The 15986-nt window shown below is 46.5% G+C and overlaps 1 protein-coding gene across 4 annotated transcripts in view; it reads right to left on the bottom strand.

Moving 5' to 3' along the window:
• ZBTB8A (zinc finger and BTB domain containing 8A) overlaps positions 1–12667 on the bottom strand; it is a 58749-nt gene extending 46082 nt beyond the window's left edge. For 2 of the 4 annotated variants that reach the window (XM_030823328.1, XM_030823333.1), the window contains exon 1: positions 12440–12667. The gene's annotated coding sequence lies outside the window, so the exon portion shown is untranslated. Of the gene's footprint in view, positions 1–5420; positions 5488–5612; positions 5763–11566; positions 11609–12439 lie in introns of those variants that run through there. The other 2 variants (XM_030823329.1, XM_030823330.1) reach the window with 2 other exon arrangements.
• Between the last annotated feature and the right edge of the window lie 3319 nt (positions 12668–15986).

Genomic DNA, 15986 nt, shown 5'->3' with positions numbered 1-15986 from the left:
TCAGCCTTCCGAGGAGCTGGGACCACAGATGTGTACCACCACACTTGGCTAATTTTTTTGTATTTTTTGTAGAGATGCGGTGTCACCACGTTGCCCAGGGTGGTCTCGAACTCCTGGACTCAGGCAATCCACCCACCACCTTGGCCTCCCAAAGTATTGGGATTACAGGCATGAGCCACTGCACCTGGCCAAAAGAACTGATTTCTGAGCATGGTCTGTGCCCTAAACAATTTTTACATGCTGATGGAATGCTATTTTTTCAAATGACCACCAAGTTCCACTCTAGTAGATATTAGAGCAGATCTGTGGATGGACACTCAGGATCCTTTTTTTTAAGGGTCTCAATACATTGCCCAGGCTGGTCTTGAACTCCTGGGCTCAAGAGATCCGCCCACCTCGGCCTCCCAAAGTGCTAAGATTACAGGCACGAACCACCACGCCTGGCAGGATCCTTTTTTTTAAGGGTCTCGATATATTGCCCGGGCTGGTCTTGAACTCCTGGGCTTAAGAGATCCGCCCACCTCGGCCTCCCAAAGTGCTAAGATTACAGGCATGAGCCACCACGCCCGGCATCAACACCTTTCTAACTTCCTTCTGGAAACTAAAAAGTACATTTCCCAGACTCCTTTACAATTCAGTTTCCCCATGTGTAATGTACCCTATCAATGAGATGTTCTGTGAGATCCGGAAGGCAGAAATGAGGTGGGAACCATCTTTCTTCTGTTTTGGCTGTTAATGCTGGCAAGTGCATTTATGGAAACATTGTATTTTTTTCTCATAGCAGCATTCCAGTGTCAAAAGCTTCACGATTGTCAAGAGACAAACATGGTAAAGACAGGAGTCACTGTTTGGTAGGAGTTCAGGGGAAATTCAGAGGTAGCAAGGTTGTTTCCTTTTATTGATTTATTTTCAGAGGCAGGGTCTCACTCTGTCATCCAGGATGAAGTGCTGAAGTGCAGTGGTGCAATCAGCTCACTGTAAACTCGAACTCCGGGGCTCAAGGGGATCCTCCCACTTTGGCCTCTCAAAGTGCTGGACTACACTGCGCACGGCCTATATCAGTTAGTCGACCCTTAAATTACACTAGCAATGTCATTGGCAGCCTCCTGATTCCCCCCCCTCCCGGGGGGGCCTGTTCATCGGCAGTCTTTTTTTTTTTTTTTTCCCTTTGAGATGGAGTTTTACTCGTTGCCCAGGCTGGAGTGCAACGGTGTGATCTCAGCTCACTGCAACCTCCACCTCTCGGGTTCAAGCAATTCCCCTGCCTCAGCCTCCCAAGTAGCTGGGATTACAGGAACGTGCCACCATGCCTGGCTAATTTTTATATTTTTAGTAGAGACGGGGTTTCACCACGTTGGCCAGGCTGGTCCCGAACTCCTGACCTCTGGTGATCTGCCCGCCTTGGCCTCCCAAAGTGTTGGGATTACAGGCGTGAGCCATAGCACCTGGCGAGGTGTTTGTTTTTGTTTTTGTTTTGTTTTGTTTTGAGATGGAGTCTCGCTCTGTCCTCCAGGCTGGAGTGCAGTGACATGATCTCGGCTCACCGCAACCTCTGCCTCCCGGGTTCAAGCAATTCTGTCTCTGCCTCTGGAGTAGATGGGACTACAGGCATGGGCCACCATACCTGGCTAATTTTTGTATTTTCAGTAGAGATGAAGTTTCACCATATTGGCCAGGCTGGTCTCAAACTCCTGACCTCATGATCCGCCTGCCTTGGCCTCCCAAAGTGCTGGGATTACAGGCGTGAGCCACTGTGCCCGGCCAGGTGTTTCTTTTTATCAACGTGAGCATGGACTAATACAGGGACGATAATAATACCTATAGCTTACAGAGCTGTGAGATGGAGAAAATTAGAAGATAATCCAAGTAACATGCTTATAACAGTGCCTGGCTTATAACAAGCCCTTGATAAATGTCAGCTATTATTATTATTAATTATCTAAACATTTAAAAACACTGCTTTCGATGAGTACAAAATGTAAACATTTTAGAATTTTATTACCACACATTTTCTTGTCTTATAGAAATGGGGATACAGAAGGCCAGGCACAGTGGCTCATGCCTGTAATCCTAGCACTTTGGGAAGCTGAGGCGTGTTTATCACCTGAGGTCAGGAGTTCAAGACCAGCCTGGCCAACATGGCGAAACCCTGTCTCTACTAAAATACAAAAATTAGCCGGGCATGATCGCAGGTGCCTGTAATCCCAGCTACTCAGGAGGCTGAGACGGGAGAATCGTTTGAACCTGGGAGATGGTGGTTGAGTGAGCCGAGATCACACCACTCCACTCCAGTCTGGGCGGCTGAGTGAGACTCCGTCTCAAAAAAAAAAAAAAAAAAAAAAAAAAAAAAAAAAAAAATGTGGACACAGAAAAAAAAATTTTTTTTGACTGGTTTCATCATATTCGTGTACCTAGAAAGAGTGAGAGCAATCATTTCAAAACTACTTGTGTACCTGGGAATAGCAACCCTCTACTCCAACTAGTCAATTGTAGACCTCACCTTAAGGAAGGATTATTCTTTTTTTTTGTTTGTTTTTTTAATTTGAGACAGAGTCTAGCTCTGTCGCCCAAGCTGGAGTGCAGTGGTGCAATCTCGGCTCACTGCAACCTCTATCTCCCGGGTTCAAGCGATTCTCCTGCCTCAGTCTCTCAAGTAGCTGGGATTACATGCGCCCGCCACCACGCCCAGCTAATTTTTGTATTTTTAGTAGAGACAGGGGTTTCACTGTTTTGGCCAGGCTGGTCTCGAACTCCTGACCTCATGATCCGCCTGCCTCAGCCTCCCAAAGTGCTGGGATTACAAGCATAAGCCACCGTGCCTGGTCTTTTTTTTTTTTTTCCGCTTTGTTTGTTTTTTGTTTTAGACAGAATCTTTCTCTGTTGCTCAGGCTGGAGTGCAGTGGTGAGATCACAGCTCACTGCAGCCTTGACCTCCCCAGGTTCAGGTGATCCTCCCACCTCAGCCTTCTGAGTACAAGTGTGTGCCAAATTATTCTTGAGAAACCATTTTTGCCTTTTTTTCTTTTCTTTTTTTTTTTTGAGATACAGACTTGCTCTGTCGCTCAGGCTGGAGTGCAGTGGCGTGACCTCGGCTTACTGCAACCACCACCTCCTGGGCTCAAGTGATTCTCCTGCTTCAGGCTCCCAAGTAGCTGGGATTACAGGCATGCGCCACCACCCCCAGCTAATTTTTGTATTTTTAGGAAATACATAGTGTGAATATATATTCATAGTAATACATAGTATTACATACATAGTGATACATTCATAGTAATACATAGTATTACATACATAGTAATACAGTGTGAATACCTATTCATAGTAAATACATACTAAATACTATGTATTGAGTAAATACGTAGTAAATATAGTGTATTTTTAGTAAAGACACTGTTCACTGTGTTGGTCAGGCTGGTCTCAAACTCCTGACCTCAAGAGATCCACCCGCCTCAGCCTCCCAAAGTGCTGGGATTACAGGCATGAGCCACTGCACCTGGCCAATTTTTGCCATTTTTTTCCATTCAATCGTTACCTCATTAATCATGCTCCAACAACCTGGGTGTTTGTTATTCAAACTAAGAAAATGTTACCGGCTGGGCGTGGTGGCTCATGCCTGTAATCCCAGCACTTTGGGAGGACGAGGCGGGTGGATCACAAGGTCAGGAGTTCGAGACCAGCCTGGCCAAGATGGTGAAACCCCGTCTCTACTAAAAATAAAAAATTAGCCGGGTGTGGTGGCAGGCGCCTATAGTCCCAGCTACTCGGGAGGCTGAGGCAGGAGAATTCCTTGAACCTGGGAGGCAGAGGTTGCAGTGAGCTGAGATCATGCCACTGCACTCTAGCCTTGGTGACAGAGCAAGACTCCGTCTCAAAAAAAAAAAGAAAATGTTACCACAGAAGCAATTGCCTGAGAATGAGATCTACAATCTAAAATAAGATTTGCAACCTAAAAGTTTATGTTTTAATGTTGCTGAGTACAGTGGCTCGAACCTGTAGTCCCAGCTACTCAGGAGGCTAAGGCAGGAGGGAGGATCCCTTGAACCCAGGAGTTCGAGGCTGCAGTGAGCAATGATCATGCCACTGCACTCTAGCCAGGGCAAGACTCCATCTCTATTAAAAAAAAAAAAAGAAAGAAAATTTAAGTGTTTATACTTAGAATACTATTCTAATGTATATATTTAAAAAGTCATGGATAAAATTATGGCTTAGTTTGGTTTGCTGAAGTATCTTCTGGTGATGAAAAATACATTGTAGATTTTGGAATAAAACTTCCCCCAGCCGGGCATGGTAGCTCATATCTATAATCCTAGCACTTTGGAAGGCCCAGGCAGGAGGATCACTTGAGCCCAGGAGTTCGAGACCAGCCTGGGCAACATGGCGAGACCTCGTCTCTACAAATAATTTAAAAACTAGCCAGGTGTGTGGTAGTATATGCCTGTGGTCCCAGCTACTCAGCAGGCTGAGGTAGGAGGATCACTTGAGCCTGAGAGGCTGAGGCTGCAGTGAGCTGTGATTGTGCCACTGCACTCCAGCCTGGGCAACAGGGCGAGACCCTGTCTCAAAAACAAAAACAAAAAACTACCCCCAGATATTCTGGAACTGTAAGAATTTTATGTTGGACCTAGTCCAACAGTGCTAGGGAGACAGAGGTAACTGAAGGTGATATAAGGCATCCGTTATGCCCTCCGTGTTTCACACGCTGCTGAGAGCCACAGGATTCAAAGCGATGGAGGTTTTCTGAAGGGTCAGAAAAACGGGCGACAGAAAACAACTTCATCTTTTGATACAATAATTAATTTTACATTGTTCTGAACTCCACAACAGTATATTTTCCTTTTTTAAATTCTTGAGACAAGGTCCCACCAGCCTGGAGTGCAGTGGTACAATCTTGGCTCACTGCAGCCTTAACCTCCGGGGCTCAAGTGATCCTGCTTGTCTCCCACATAGGTGGGACTATAGCAGTGCACCACCATGTCTGGCTCTTTCTATATTTTAACAGAAAAATCTTTTATTCTTTTTTTTTTTTTTTTTTTTTTTGAGACAGAGTCTCACTCTGTTACCCAGGCTGGAGTGCAGCGGCGTGATCTTGGCTCACTGCAACCTCCCACTCCTGGGTTCAAGTGATTCTCATGCCTCAGCCTCCTGAGTAGCTGGGATTACAGGCACGCACCACCACACCTGGCTAATTATAATATTTTTAACAGAGACAGGGTTTCGCCATGTTGGCCAGGCTGGTCTCAAACTCCTGGCCTCAAGTGATCTGCCTGCCTTGGCCTCCCAAAGTGCTGGGATTACACGTGTGAGCCACTGTACCTGGCCCTTTTATTCTATTTTTATGAGAAGGGCAGATACTCAAATTGGCAGGTAAAACACATTTATTCAAGACATTTATTGAGCAACTACTCTATACTAGACTATACCTGGTCCTGAGAATATAGAGGTGATGAAATGTCAAAGGTCAGTGCTCACTTTTAAGCAGCTCACCGTCTATTAGGAGAGACAGACAAAGAAGAGAGAGGAAGAGGAGAGACTTTTAGACAAAGTGACAATACAATGAAGAAAATACTAATAGTAGAAGGGAACTATAAAACGAAGAAAGCAAATGATTGTACCTGGGAGTATGGAGAAACATTTCCAAAAGGCTCAATGTTTAGGTTGGGTCTTGAAGGATGAAAAGAAGCTTATACATGAGAAAGAGGGCAAAAGGCATTCTAGCCAGAGAGAGCACCAAATGCGAAGGCAAAAACCGCATATTAAACAGTATGGCCTCCTCGGGGATGGTAAGAAGTTTGCTATAGCTAGAGACTGTGGGCCTACGGAAGGAGGGCAGAAGATGAAACTAGAAAAGTATGTGAGAGCTAGATCTTGGAAGCCCCTCCAGTTCTGTGGGTTCTGAAGCACTTCTGAAGGATTTTAAAAAGAAGAAACACAGGATTATAGGTCTACCAATCATTAGCTGTGTGACTTTGTCAAGTTACTTAACTCTAAGCATTGGTTTCCTTTTTGTAAAATGAGGTTATTGACTGTTAAGAGGCTCTAAGGAAGTCTGTTAAGAGGATTAAATAAGATAATTGATAAAATAAATAAGATTAAGACAAACAGAGATAAGCACATGAAGAGATGTTTAGCATCATTAATCATTAGAGAAATGCAAATCAAAATCAAAATGAGATACTACCTCACACCCACTAGGATAGTTTGCTACAATAATTTTTTAAATTTTTTTCTTCTTTTTCTATATTTTCTTTTTTTTCCATGTTTTTCCAGAGATACAATAATTTTTTTAAAAACATGAAAATACTAAGTGTTGGCCAGAGTATAGATAAATGAGAACCTTCACACACTGCTGGTGGAAATATAAAATGGTGCAGCGACTCTGGAAAACAGTCTGGGAGTCCCTCAAATGATTAAACATGGAGTTATCATATGACCCAGCAACTTCACTCCTAGGTATATACTCAAGAGTAATGAACACATACGTCTACACAGAAACTGATATACGCATGTTTATAGTAGCATTATTTGTAACAGCTAAGAGGTGGAAACAATCCAGATGTCCATTGATGGACAGATGGGTAAACAACATGTGGTATACCCATACAATGAAGTGTAACTCGGCCATAAAAGGAATGAAGTACGGATATGGTCATGTGCTGCATAACATTTTGGTCAACAACTGACTACATATACGATGGTGGTCCCATAAGATTATAACACCGTATTTTTATTGTATCTTTCCTGTGTTTGTTTATTTATTTATTTTTGGAGACAAAGTCTTGCTCTATATCCCCCAGGCTGGAGTGCAGTAGCACCATCTCGGGTCACTGCAACCTTCGCCTCCTGGGTTAAAGCAGTTCTCCTGCCTCAGCCTCCTGAGTGGCCGGGATTACAGGCACCCACCGCCATGCCTGGCTAATTTTTGTATTTTTAGTGGAGATGGGGTTTTGCCATGTTGGCCAGGCTTCTCTTGAACTCCTGACCTCAGGTGATCCACCCACCTTGGCCTCCCAAAGTGCTGGGATTACAGGCGTGAGCCACCGTGCCCAGCTTTCCTGTGTTTAGATATGTTTAGGTACACAAATACTTACCATTGTTTTACAAATGCCTACAGTATTATGCTATACAGGATTGTAGCCTAGGAGCTATAGGCTATACCATACAGCCTAGGCGTGTAGGAGGCTGTATCAGCTAGGTTTGTGTAAGTACATTCTATGTTCACACAACAACAAAAATCACCTAACAACACATTTCTCAGAGCATATCCCCATCATTAAGTGACATATGACTGTATATACTACAACATGGGTGAACCTTGAAAACCTCACGCTGGCCGGGAACAGTGGAGTGAGCTTGTAGTCCCAGCTACTTGGGAGACTGAGGCAGAGGACTGGTTGAGCCCAGGAGGTCAAGGATGTAGTGAGCCAGGATTACACCACCACAATCCAGTATGGGTGACAGTGAGATCCTATCTCTAAAAAACAAACAAGTCCAGGTGCGGTGGCCCACGCCTGTAATCCCAGCACCTTGGGAGGCCGAGGCGGGCAGATCATGAGGTCAGGAGATCGAGACCATCCTGGCGAACACGGTGAAACCCCATCTCTACTAAAAATACAAAAAATTAGCTGGGCATGGTGGCAGGTGCCTGTAATCCCAGCTACTCGGGAGGCTGAGGCAGGAGAATGGTGTGAACCTGGGAGGCGGAGCTTGCAGTGAGCCGAGATCCCGCCATTGCACTCCAGCCTGGGTGACAGAGCGAGACTTTGTCTAAAAAAAACAAAAAATCTCATGCTAAGTTACAGAAACTAGTCATAAAAAATACATATTTTATTTATGATTTTATTAACATGAAATGCCCAGGATGGGTAGATCCACATAGGAAGCAGATGAGGGGTTATCAGGAGCTAGGGAGACATGGGAATAGGAGTGACTGTTAACAGGCATGGGGTTTCTTTATGCAAATGATGAAAATGTTCTGGAGTTAAGAGGGTCATGATGGTTGCACAATTTTGTGACCATATCAAAAAACCGAATTGTACACTTTAAAAGGGGTAAATTTTATGGTGTAAGAATTATATCTCAGGCCAGGCGCAGTGGCTCACACCTGCAGTCCCAGCACTTTGGGAAGCTGAGGCAGGTGGATCACCTGAGGTCAGGAGTTTGAGACCAGCCTGACCAACATGGTGAAACCCCATCTCTACTAAAAATACAAAAAATTAGTCGGGCATGGTGGCAGGCGCCTATAATCCCAGCTACTTGAGAGGCTGAGGTAGAATTGCTTGACCCTGGGAGGCGGAGGTTGCAGTGAGCCAAGATCGCACCATTGCACTCCAGCGTGGGCAACAAGAGTAAAACTCCGTCTCAAAAAAAAAAAAGAGTTATATCTCAAAAAAAAAAAAAAAAATGGAATTGTCCTATACACTGGGGTCAGTTACAACCTGATATTCACATTGAAAGGATTTTAACATAACATGCATTCATAGTAGTACTCTTGAGTCATCAAGAAAGGTTTAAGTTATTTTCAGAATTATGTGATTAGGTCATGGAAATGGGTAATACATTTCAGATTTTCTTCTTTCAGTAGAGTGACTTTATAAGTTAGATCAATTTATATGGGACATCCAAAATCCAAATGGAAACATTTTAAACATCTGTAAGAGTTAAATATTATAATAATCCCAAGAATGTAACAGAATTCAAGATTTCCATCAAGTTCAATGATCTTTAAAAAGGTGGTTGGGAAAGACAATTACACATTTTAGGAACCATTAAGTTCGAAGGTCTTCGGAATAGAAGCAAATGACATGTATTTCTATGAGTAGACTGAAGATTTAAGTAGCGAGTGTAACTTGAACTAAGGTTGTGGTTGAGAAGATCAACTCTTTTTTTTTTTTTTTGAGATGGAGTCTTACTCTGTTGCCCAGGCTAGAGTGCAGTGGCACGATCTCGGTTTACTGCAACCTCTGCCTTCCAGGTTCAAGTGATTCTCCTGCTTCAGCCTCCCGAGTAGCTGTGATTACAGGTGCCTGCCACTGCGCCCTGCTAATTTTTGTATTTTTAGTAAAGATGGGGTTTCACCTTCTTGTCCAGGCTGGTCTCGAACTCCGGACCTCGTGATCCACACCCCGCCCCCCACCCCTGCGGCCTTGGCCTCCCAAAGTGTTAGAATTATAGGTGTGAGCCACCACACCTGGCTGAGAAGATCAACTCTTTTAAGATATATAGTCATTAATCTAAAATTTAATGTGCCCCACCAGGGTCAGCAAAACTAATCTTGCTAGCCTGCTTGGCAAACGTTCCTGAGACATAAAGAACTTCAGCTAACTAGAGTGGTAATTGTATTCCTTGATGGATAAATGATCCTTTAGCTTTGGAAGATTTAGAATTAAGTACAGATGCTCCTCAACTTAATGATGGGGTTACATCCCAATAAACCTATTTTAAGTTGAAAACATTGTAAGTTTAAAATGCATTTAATACCCCATTAAACCCACTGTAAAGTCAAAAAATCGTTAAGTCAAGCCATTGCAAGTCAGTGATCGTCTGTATTAAAAACATTTAAGAGCTATGGTTTGAACATTTGTGTCCCCTCCAAAATTCATGTTGAAACTTCATCCCCATTGCAACAGTATCACCTTTAGGAGGTGATTGGGCCACGAAGACTCTGCCCTCATGGATGGAATTAGTGCCCTTATAAAAGGACCTGAGGGAGTGAGTTTGGCCCCTTTTGCCCTTCCATCCCTTCTGCCACTTGAGGACACAGCAGTCCTCCCATCCAGAGGATGCAGCAACACGGTGCCATCTTGGAAGCAAAGAGCAGCCCTCACTGGACACCAAACTGCCTGGACTTCCCAGCCTCCAGAAGTGTGAGAAATAAATTTCTGTTCTTTATAATTACCCAGTCCCAAAGTATTTTTATAGATGCACAAATGGCCTGAGACAGAAAAAATTTAGAATTAATAAAAACACTTAAGAGAATCAAAACTATAGTTGGGGAAAGCCTCATTGAGAAGATGGCATTTGGGTAAAGTCCAAAGGAAGTAAGAGAGTCATGTGGGTGTCTGGGGGAAGAGTATTTCAGGCAAAGGGAACAGCAAGTGCAAAGGCCCTGAGGTGAGCAGGCAAGGAGGCATGGGGAAAGCAACGGGATATGGAGTCAGAAAAGGAAAGCAGGAGCCGGGCGCGGTGGCTCACGCCTGTAATCCCAGCACTTTGGGAGGCCGAGGTGGGCGGATCACGAGGTCAGGAGATCGAGACCACGGTGAAACCCCGTCTCTACTAAAAATACAAAAAAAAAATTAGCCGGGCGTGGTGGCGGGCGCCTGTAGTCCCAGCTACTCGGAGAGGCTGAGGCAGGAGAATGGCGTGAACCCGGGAGGCGGAGCTTGCAGTGAGCCGAGATCGAGCCACTGCACTCCAGCCTGGGCGACAGAGCAAGACTCCGTCTCAAAAAAAAAAAAAAAAAAAAAAAAAAAAAAGAAAAGGAAAGCAGATCATAAGAGAAGTAGGACATGGTGAGACCCGGTGCTTGTAAGGCTGCATAGACTATTATGGAGCTTTTGGCTTTTAAACTGTGTAAGATGGGGAGCCACTCACCAATTTTGAGCAGAAAAGTGACAAAAGCTTCATTCAAGGGAATCAAACACATCAAATCCTTTAAATATGATTAACATCTCATTGTGTCACTGAGTTAAGTCTATTAGACATAGTTTTATCTAAAAATTAGATTTAAATGACATATGATGAATCAATATCACTCTATCTTATAAAGTTTTTGATGGCCCCAAATCATTATCAACAGCAAAGCTGGTGATTTCAGGGCTAGGAGATAAGGGTTAGTGGCGTGTCCTCCTTCCTGGAGTCCCTACTCATTATGCCTCCTGCTGACATTTTAGAGCACAATCTACCCAGACACCCATTTGGTCAAGGGCCCTAAGCCAGATTCTCACCTCCCAGTTGCCACTTGTGTGGCCAGAGAGGTTCCCAGGAATAAAGACATCTGATCCCTGCTTATCAGTCAGGGGCTCTTGCTCCAGTCTACAAACGCATCCATACCTGAGGCACGGAGGAGATACGACTGGAGCAGAAGCTTGCTGAGGATTTTGGAGGCTTTCTTGAAAAAGATCAGTTAAGGTGTTTAGAGCAGGGAAGCGCTGTCTAAGACTGGCCCTTCTAAAGACTCCTCTGGAGGTGCCTTAGGAGGGAAGGCAGGGCGGGAACAGGAGGCCCTGGGCGGCTATGGTCACCCTAGCCTAGAGGTGAAACGCCATGCTTCATGCGTGTTCCCTCATCTGCAAAGTGGAATTACCGTCAGCCTGACTAGGTGGTGGTTTTATGTGAAATTAAGTGAAATCATTCATATAGGTGAAAGCACTCCATTTAAAGTTGTGCAACTACAAAGGTTTATCAAGCATAGAGGTGATACTGACGTGTATGGTTAGAAGCCCACCACGTGTGTGTGAATCTACCGCTTCCAAACGCGTCTTAGAATAATCTGGAGTAGGGCCATTGGAACAATCAGCGATAAACAGGCGCATCTGAAGGGGAAGGGAACAAGCCGCTAACTCACAAAAGAGGCGGTCCGCACGGGTAGAGACGAGCATGTAACGTTCCGTCCAGAAGCAAATAGTTGAGCTCCACATTGGTTAGGCGCGGCGAGTTCGCCCTCGGTTCTAAGCCCAGATGTCGCATCTTGACATAAAACCAAGGATGGAGGCTGCACCGAGAAACTCGGGCTACTGCCCTGGGAGCCAGGTTCCCCGGCAGCGCCCCTGGCCGCGCCCGCAGAGACTCCGGCCCCGGCCCGGCCCTGCCCTCCCCGCGCGCCCCCGCGGCGACCGCCCGTCTTTGCTCCGCGCAGCCCGAGCCCCTCCGGAGTCCGCGGCGCCCGACGGCTCCAGACACGCCCGGCGCCGTCCCCGCCGCCTTCCCGCCGCCGCCGCCAGGAGGCTCCGCGCGCCTTCCCGCCTTTCCCCGGGCCGGGCCGGGCGGCGAGGCGGGCGCGGGCGGCGACGGCGCGGCCATTGTCCCGCAGCCCCTCCCGGGCGCGCAGGAAGGGCCGGCCCGGCGGGCTGGGAGGCGCGGCCGGGCGCGGGGAGGGGCGGCCGGGAGCCGGTGCCCACCAACGCCCGCCGCCGCCCCGGGTTGGGCCCGCAGCCGCCCGCGCCTCCTCCGTGGCCGCCCACAGCCCCTCGGAGCCGGCGCCGCCGCCGCCGCCACTGCGCTCCGGGCTGCAAATGGCGCCCGCTCGCCTCGGCGCCTCCCGCCGCGCTCCCGGCCCGGGGACGTCTGGGGGAGGCGCGCCCGGGGCCCGCATCCCAGCACCGCCGCTGCCCGGGCCGTCAAAGCCCGCGGCACCTCCGCCCGCGGCCAGGCTCGCGGCGGGTCCCGGGCAGCCCCGACGCCCGCCCGCCCTCCGCCGGCGCCGCGCGCAGCCACTTACCGCGGGCCGCGGCGCACCGGCCGGTCGCGCGCGCGGGCCGAGGGAAGATTCCTGGTTCTCGGCTGGGGAAGGACCCCCTTTCGAGGCCGTTCCTTTGCGCCCTAAAACAAGTAGCCCCAACGTGAGAGAAACAAAAGGTATTTGCTGACGTGGGCGTTGGACAGAAACGCCCGAGGGCTGGGGACACAATTAAAGGGGCAACGCACAGATTTCAGGCACCAACCAGCAGCTTCGCCCACTCCCCCTGCCCTTGCCCACACCCGCTGCACGCTCCAGAGGCACCGGGGTGCCCAGATTCTCTAGCAGTTGACTGCGGATCATGATTTTAGTCAGGAACTGAAATTTAAAATTGTACTTTACGTTGGGAAAGGCGCCTCCGGAGGGCAGAAGGGCTGGATTTCTAGGATCTGGGGAATTTGGTTTAGGAAAGAGGGAGGGACTTAGGCGTGCCCACAATTACTGTATAAGTACATGTGACATTATTGTACTTAAGTTTAGCAACGTCAAATGCAAAAGATTTCCACAGAATTTTCCCTTGTACTGAAGCAGTTATTTTAGTTGAGGATAACCTTTTCTGAACCTGTGCAGGTCAGAAGCATTTCATTTGCAGAGGAAGACCCAGAGGGGCTGAGATAAGAGAACATAATTCTTAGTTAAGTCCAGCGAAATATAAAATTAGTAAAAACAGCAAGTTCCGTCTTTTCCAATGCAAACATTCATCGTACACCAAGCTTCCTCTGACAAATTTACGTCTCTAATATTTAGAGTACAGATATCAGGTTATACATTTGCTAAAATAGTAAATCAATGGATTTTCACTGTTACTATAGAAGCATTACTTCTATAAATTAGTTTTCTAGTTCCTTATGCTGGGGTCAGGTACTGAAAAGTACTGTGTTATAGTAAAACTGGAGGGAAAATGTTCAAATTATCAAAACTTGCGTTTAGCTTTTAATGGATTCCTCTCCTGTTCAAAATCATTCATATTGGACAGTTTGTAACTTTGATTTCAGGAATAATTAGCTATGCATTTTGAGGATACAAGATATTCACAATTGTCTCTTAATGTCACTTCTGTGTCACTGCAGAGGTGCTTTGCTATTTAGTTGCATTTCCTCACCTTCTGAACAGGTAAGTAGAAACATTTGAAAACCATTAGGTGTCAGGTGTGTTGGATGTACTCAGATTACTCTGCTAGCGCCCCCATTGAGAATTCCCCCAGAAAGACCTGGACATGGTTATAGCCAAAGGTTTTATTTTAGCCTTAGTTAATTAAAACATGCAAAAGAGTTCCACAAACATATTCCTCAAGAGAGCACATCAGGTTGGTGATAAACTCTTTGTTGAGGCCGGGCGTGGTGGCTCACACCTGTAATCTCAGCACTTTGGGAGGCCGAGGCGGGCGGATCACGAGGTCAGGAGTTCGAGACCAGCCTGGCCAACATGGTGAAACCCCGTCTCTACTAAAAATACAAAAATTAGCTGGGCATGGTGGTGCGTGCCTGTAATCCCAGCTACTGGGGCAGCTGAACCAGGAGAATGGCTTGAACCCAGGAGGTGGAGGTTGCAGTGAGCCAAGATCGTGCCACCGCACTCCAGCCTGGGTGACAGAGCAAGACTCCATCTCAGAAAAACAAAAACAAACAACAAACAAAAAAAATAACCTCTTTGTTGCAAGGAAGAGGTAATGAGAGTTTTGTCCCTCACCTTCATTCTCCTAGCGTTGGGAGCTCGTTTCTGTATGCTAGAGCTCCACCATTAACCAGTGCTAGTCCCTTAAACTCTGTCTCCCACCCCACCCAACCCCCATCCCTGTTTCCACCTATTCAGTTCAAATCTTGAGGAAGATAATCCATTAATCCATTCCAATTTTTTTTTTTTTTTTTTTTTTTTTGGAGACGGAGTCTTGCTCTGTCACCCAGGCTGGAGTGCATTGATGCGATCTCGGCTCACTGCAGCCTCTGCCTCCCAAGTTCAAGCAATTCTCTGCCTCAGCCTCCGGAGTAGCTGGGATTACAGGTGCCCGCCACCACACCCGGCTAATTTTTGTATTTTTAGTAGGGACGGGGTTTCACCAGGTTGCTAGGCTGGTCTTGAACTCCCGACCTCATGATCCGCCCGCATTGGCCTCCCAAAGTGCTGGGATTACAGGCATGAGCTACTGCACCTGGCCCCATTCCAATTTTAACAGCGCCTGCTAAGGGTAAAGTTTTTGCTCTAGGCTCTTGGAATGCAGTGGTGAGCAAAAAATTCAGCAAGTCCCTGCTTTTATGGGATTTGCAGTCTAGTGTGGGAGACAGATGGTAATCAAATAAATGTATAATTTGAAAATTGGATAAGTCTGAAGGAAAGGTATGTCGTGTGATGAGAATATTGATGAAGTGGGGACCTGTCTCATGAGGGAGAGGGTTTGTGTAAGGAGGGCTTCCTTGAGGAGGTTATCTTGACTGGAAATCTGCAGTAGGAATTAACAGGCAAGCGTGTGAGTGGTCAGGAGCATTCCAGATAGAAGGGGCAAAATGGTGCTTGGTAGATGGGAATATAGCCTAAAAGGCTGATGAGACTGGAGTGCAACGTGAGGGGGAGAGACAAGAGATAAGATAGGAGAGGGAGGCAGGGGTCAGACCATCAGGGCCTTATGGGGCCAGGCGAAGAACTTTGGGAGCCATTAATGTGTTTTAAGCTGCATGGGGTGGGTGTGCTATGATGAGGTAAGCATTTTGAAAAGATGACTGTGGAAGATAAATTAGAGGGAAGGAAGAGTGGATCACAGTGGCCCAGCTAAGAGATGGTAGAATCTTGAACCAGAGTGGAGGTAGATAGAAGTGGGGAGATCAAGTGAGGTGGAGAGTTAAATATTAGAGATAATAGGTTGACTCTGGGAAATGAGGGAGAAGGAAGAGTCAAAGACAACTACCAGCCTTTTGGGACTGGACAGATGGTGGTTCTGTTCACTGAGAGAGAAAGGACTAGAAGGCCAGAATTTTAAAAAATTTTAAATTAAAAAAAAATTCCTACTTGAACCCAGGAGGTGGAGGTTGCAGAGAGCTCAGATCATGCCACTGTACTCCGGCCTGGGCGATAGAGTGAGACTCCGTCTGGAAAAAAAAAAAAAAAGAAATTTTATCATCAAAGTCATATAGGTGGGATGGGAATTAAAACCATGGATGTGGATAGAGAGAGAATATAAAATGAGAAGAAAAGAAGGCTTAGGACCAAACACTGAGCTACTTCCTCATCTAGTGGGTGGTTAGAGGAAGGTGAAATTGCAAATGAGTGTGAGAAGACTGGAGCGGAAGGAAGAGACCTGGGATAATGTGGTGGCATAAAAACTAAAAGAAGAGTCCAGACACAGCGGCTCATTCCTGTAATGCCAGCACTTTGGGAGGCTGAGGCAGGAGGTTGGCTTGAGGCCAGGAGTTCCAAACTAGCCTGGGCAACATAACGAAACCCGATCTCTACAAAAAAATAAAATAAATTAGCTGGGCTTGGTTGTTTGTGCCTGTAGTCTTAGCTACTTAGGAGGCTGAGGTGGGAGGATTGCTTG

Source organism: Nomascus leucogenys, chromosome 12, assembly GCF_006542625.1.
Source record: "Nomascus leucogenys isolate Asia chromosome 12, Asia_NLE_v1, whole genome shotgun sequence".
Lineage (NCBI taxonomy): Eukaryota > Metazoa > Chordata > Mammalia > Primates > Hylobatidae > Nomascus > Nomascus leucogenys.
The sequence above is the reverse complement of the archived record's forward strand: the minus strand, read 5'-3'. Positions and strand labels throughout refer to the sequence as shown.